This window comes from Pongo pygmaeus, chromosome 13 (genome assembly GCF_028885625.2).
Source record: "Pongo pygmaeus isolate AG05252 chromosome 13, NHGRI_mPonPyg2-v2.0_pri, whole genome shotgun sequence".
NCBI lineage: Eukaryota > Metazoa > Chordata > Mammalia > Primates > Hominidae > Pongo > Pongo pygmaeus.
Genome location: NC_072386.2, coordinates 47,956,727 through 47,962,744, shown reverse-complemented (window position 1 = coordinate 47,962,744; position 6,018 = coordinate 47,956,727). Strand labels below are relative to the sequence as shown.

Sequence of the window (6,018 nt, the reverse complement as noted above, 5' to 3'; positions counted from 1 at the left end):
GTATCATGTTCTGAATTCCATCAGCATGCAGCAGCCTAGAAGTAGAAATGCAGGAAGAAATGGTTGTTTGGAATAAGCCATATGTAGAGAAGAGAACAAGAAGGAAATAAAGTAGTTGCTGAGAGCGCAGGTAAAATGAATGATTTATGAAGCAGACACAGCAAATTGGAAGCAAATTCAGGTGGAGGTCTTAGATATGGAGATATAATCAGAAATTAGAAAATATCACCCAAATTACCAAAGCATAGTGGGTGTGAATCTCTAATCCTGAGACATAATGGAGGTAAAATATTTTGGTTTTACTTTTAATGTTTTTAAAAATGTTTTGTTCTCAAAAATATTTTGAAAGTTGGGACATTTTGCACATTAGATCCTCATCTTACTTATTAACATAACATCAAACATTATTCCTCTTATTATTACGGGAATTACTGCAGAATCAAAACTTACATATCTCATCTACACATTTTAAAAGTCATTTGACCAGGAGGTTCCCTCCAATTTATGTATTTTAAAAATAAATGCAATTAACTTCCATATAGGAAATAAATGAGATAGGTTTGTAGTCAGGTTGAAGAGTACATTGAATGCTAATAGATTAGGTTGAGATATATGTTTTGGAAGGAGAGTTAAACTTAAAAATTAAAGATCTTATAGAGAGAGCAATTATAGAATGTAGCTCTTTAAATGAGTTAATCAATAGAATAGAATCGAAGACCACTGGAATTTGAAAGTCTTCAGAGTTCAGAATGGAACATTCAGAGGATACTGAAGTTATCCACAATCTTTTTAAGCCCTAAGGGTAGAAAGGGACTCTAAAGGCCAGGCTAAATACTTCTAAAAATGAAAGTAACCACTTGCAAATCAGGAAGCGTTGCTTTGGGAAGAATGATACACTGTGTTTCCTTGGGGGCAGATAAGGAAGAGTCATAACCTAAGTGTTGTCAGTTCAATATTCCACAAACACTAATGAGAACCAAGGTAAAGCATATATTTGCAAATGCTAAAATTCAAAAGAGACCGAACTGACTCTTTACAAACAATAAAAAGGGGGGTGAGCATTAGAGGAAGGTTAGGCTTCAATAAAAGTTGGAAATAAAATGATGTCCCAATGAACATAAATAAAGAGTTAAAAGTAACAAAAGAGTTTGAGGCCTTAACAAAAGGACAAAGCAAGGAAGATAAAATAGTCATCTAAAGGGAATCCAGACTGAGAGAGACTAGGTGGAGAGCTTTCATTTTGAACTCTGATTAATCACGAAGACAAAAGAAAAAGATTTTGAAACACAGAGAAAAAGGACAAGGATTAAACCTGCTTCAAAGTACTAAAAGAAATTCCTTTCAGTCTACAAATTTTCATTCTCAACTCTTCCTAAAGGTGGATGAGCCACTTGACGTTCTTGTCAAAAGAAAAAATAATAATACAATATTGAATTCCTGAAGAGATTTCTGTCAAAATAAGTAAAATAAAGTTTCCAAAGTGAAATACATTTTGGAAGTCCTGCATTCCACACTCTTTTGGGATTATCTTAATGCCCATTTGTTTTATAAAATGTTTGATTAGCCAGGCAGGGTGGTGCACTTGCAGTACCAGCTACTCCAGAGACTGAGGCGGAAGGATGGCTTGAGTCAAGGAAATCCAGCCTACAGTGAGCTATGATTGAGTCACTGTGCTCCATCCTGGGGACAGAGCAAGATCTTGTCCCTAAAAAAGTAAAATAAAATATTTAAGATGTTCCCCAGTTTTGCAAAAATCTTTTTTTTATTATGAATTTATTTTATTTATTTATTTTTTCTTTTATTATTATTATTATTTCATAAATGTATATGAACTCAGCCATTTGGAAAGAAAAGGGACTAGTGTGATCCTGAATCACAGGTTCCTTGGAGAAAAAGGGTAAAAGCAAAGGTCCAATTGATTAAATGATTTTAAAAGATCCTTTAATGATTTATAACTAATGAATTATAGGTCTGTAAAGAGAGAAGAGATTATTTGAAATTGAATAGATGAACAAAGGAAGGATCATTGTCTATAGATCATGAGTTCCTGGAAGACAGAAACCACTTGTTTGATACTTTGTAGCTCTGTCAGCACATGGTAAGTATCTGGTAAATGTATTTTGACTGATTGAATGATACTTTATTAATATTAGGTATTTAATTATATTTGCCCAATTTATCTAATGTTGAAAGGTGTTTAAGGGTCAATAAAGGAGCTCATCCACATCTCTAGCTGATAGCAGTACATATAACAAGCAATTTAAAGCTTGTAAAACAATAGCTACTCAAAATTTAATGAACATTTCTTAACGGATATGCAACAGAAGCATTTACATCTCTAAAGGAGATACACGATTAGTTGAGCTTTTTGACAACTGTCCAAGCACTAATCTCCTTGTTCTATACTAAGAGTTTAGAATGTATTTAAATAAGAAAGATGTTATAAATAGCTACTCAACTGTTATTTATTTATTTATTTATTTGCATTTGAGAAGGAAAAAAGAATCAGACACTTATTTAAAAGTCATCTTTATCAAAAGTAAATATTAGGCACTTCCATCATGTAACAACTTTGATTTTAGAGGTCTTTTTAGTGACAAATATAAATGCAATTTTTAAATCGTTACTACCTGGTATACACTCATAGAAAGGAAAATGCTTTCATGCATATAAGTCCTCTCTTGACAAAGTAAAGCTACTAGCTTTAAGCTGACCCACTTTTCTCTATGCTGTATCAAGTATAAGCAAGCTAAAGAGGATTTAAAAAAAAAAGTAACTTTCAATATAAAACAGGAATGGAAATGCACTGCACCTAAACTCCAACGGGATTTTCCTTTTGTCAAAGGCTGCCCTTCTATAACCTGTTCTGAGTTTATAAAGCATACTAATCTCACTGAGGCTCTTACTACACCTCTTTGGTTGTTAATTTTAAATAATCTGTACAAAGGCAAGTTTACCAAAGTATATAAAGGAAGCATATTTCTGTGGCCATTGGAGAGTAAGTGAACAAAACTTTTGTTGGACTAAGAAAAGTAGTTTTACCTGCAATTCTGACAATTCATTTTATTAACTGATTTGTCAATAATTGTTTTGTGTTTATAGGGTAATAATTTCACTGTTGGAGGACACATTTCAGCTAACTATTAAAGGTTAAGTTCACCAAACAGGAGGATACTAATTAACTGCCCTCTTAAGAAATTGACCAGGCCACTGCAAGTTCTTTTGTCCAATGTCTACAAATCAGAAGGATGCTCTTTAAGGCATTTCCATCAGGATACATGTTGGCACAAAACTCAGGCAAGCAGTGCTTACAATCAGAAGACTATAATGATAACAGATAAAGGTTATTGTTCTGTTTATACGAGAATGGAGTCAGCTTGGATAATTTTCAGAATTTAAGGATATATGGCAAGTTGGTGAGTATTGAGAAAAAAAAAGTCTGTTTCATCTTATGAATTTCAAATTGAATTTATTTAGCACCAACTGCTTAATGGCAACTCAAGTTGCTTAAGGTTTATTAGAATATTGTGTTTCATCTCCTTGAATTGGTGCAGACACAGTCTGGTCCAGGTGTGAGGTCCAATATGATAATTTAAACTCAGATTAAAATTGCTTTTACTTTACTCCTGAAATGCAAATAATGTAATGGAAATGTTTGAGATCAAGATTCCTATGGATTGATAGGAAACCTGTTGTCTCCCTCATTGTTCATCCAAATATGTCCGTATTTTGTATTCTTAGCAATTGTATAAACTAAGATGTCCTTAGGTCAAAAGGGCACATAATTATAGTTTGCTCCCTGCCTCCTTAGAATTTGAAGTTAACGTGCTACCTTATATTAGGCAATAATTTGCTCCTAAATTAGCCACATAACCCAAACTTAATTTCCAGGTTCCAAATATGAAATATCTTGTTGTTCTAACATTTGGATAATCTCCACTTTATACATCTCTGGCTCTATAGCCTAGGGAACTCTTATAAATGTATGTTTGGAAACTTTTTGTGGGAAAGCTTAGCCTTATAGTAACTCATATCACACAAAGTCCAGGATGCTAGGAACTTTTTAAAAAAAAAAAAATTCAACTCTCCATACCCAGTATCCAGAATAGGACCTAGCTTATAGTTGGAGCTCAATAAATGCTTGTTGAATGAATACACCTATCAGCTTTTTCTCCATATATTATCTGAGGACCTCTAACACATGCTGGCAATCTCCCCCTCCCTCAGAAAAAAATTCTAATGAAACAAACTCACAATTGTTTATTCATTCTCTCTTTCTCACACATATTTTCTTTTGCGTTACACTAATAATGCATATAATTTGAGCTATTTTAAGAGTACCAAATACTATACTGATTACATTAATTTTAAGCATGGTAAGATGATCAAATTTACTATTACTGAACTACATGGAATTTACTTGGAAAACCTAGTTCCACAAAATATTTTAATCTGATCCAGCAAAATCTAAGACATATTTTGCAGCATATCCATATCGGTTTATTATAAATTTAAAAATCTATAATTAGGTAAATATATTGCCAGACATGTAAGCATTATGCAAGTAGGAAAAGATACACTAAATCACTGAAAATATTGGTATTCTAATATTGGAGTAATTTGGGGAAAATACTAATGTTACTTTCACCCTCACTGAACTGGACATTTTGATAAAAAAGAAAAAAAACAAAAACCAAACAAACAAAAACGCTCAGTGATAATCCTCATTGGTAGTAAAAAATGTCAAACTCTTATAAGAAACACAAAATTTTTAAATCACTCTCAATATAGCTGCAGAATTGAAGAACTGTTTTTTCATTAGATTGCTTCAGTATCTACAATTCAGATATAATTATTTCTTTTCTTAAATTAATGGGATATCACTTCCAACAATAGTTTTTCTGCATTTTCTCATTTTAAATCCATCAGTGAAATTTTAACTTATCATGATGAGCATCCCAAATAGATAAAACTTCATGGCCAGCAGAGTTAGTACTGTTTTAATAAGGCATCTGACAAATAAATATAATTGTAACTGGTGCCTTCTTGATGTCTAGGATCCTGCCTGGTATACCAATGATGTCTATGAGGGGAAAACAAAATTTTTAATTTACAAATGCATTTTTTTTCTCTTTTCTTTCAGGAAAGAAACTGGTTTTCCTGTCAAACTAATACATGTGATTATTAAAGGTAAAAACATAACAAATCAAATAAAAAAGGAATTTATCATTTAAAGAGAAGCTCATATGTTAATGAGCTTGAAGTATTGTAATGAAATATCAGAAAGATCCTGACATAGTAGTTTTACAATACACAAGAGCAGACAAGAGATCTAGATTTTGTTTAGTGTTTCACTATCTCAGTAGAAGTTTATGGGTGCCTATCTTAACTGAGTTCTCTTACTGGAGCAATGGAACAAGAATTATGCCCACATTGCTGCATTCCAATGTTAAAATCTACATCATCAGAAATGTAGTGTGTGAGTTATTTTTTTTTTAATGCACAAAGGTTATCTGATGGCTGTTTTTGATCAGCTTCTAACCTCAAGAAAAACTATTTTTTACTAGAACCAAGTACTGCTATGTGTATCCAGTCTCACCCCTCTACATTTCTTTCAGTCCCATAGAGCTCTTTTAGCTGAAAGAAGCTTTGACTCTGAAGCAGGACCAGATAATTACATAATCATGCAATATTTCATACTATAGCAGTACACTGCACTGAATTTCCCATCCCTAAAGCCCACTTGGAAATGGCTGGAAATATGGATCCAGCCATTGAATCACACATTAATGTATCAGCACACAGGAAACTAATAAAAAATGTTTAAAAGGGTAAATTGAATAGCTACTAAAATTGTGAATTTATGAACGTGTTCTAAAATTTCTATGAATAAAAAATTTTATATGGCTTTTAACAACATAAATTTTCAACCAGAAAGGAACTTTTTATCTTTCCTTAACTCTTTTGAGGAAGTCTCTCAGATTTTATTTCAATCAGTTCTTGCCACCTAGTAGGTGT

At 32.5% G+C, this 6,018-nt stretch overlaps 1 long non-coding RNA gene across 1 annotated transcript; it reads left to right on the top strand.

The window, feature by feature from the left end:
- The first annotated feature begins 764 nt into the window (after window positions 1–764).
- LOC129043941 (uncharacterized) lies at window positions 765–5,218 on the top strand. The gene is made up of 3 exons (XR_008504570.1): window positions 765–981; window positions 1,970–2,098; window positions 5,144–5,218. It is a non-coding gene; the product is annotated as an uncharacterized LOC129043941 (long non-coding RNA).
- Window positions 5,219–6,018: the final 800 nt, after the last annotated feature.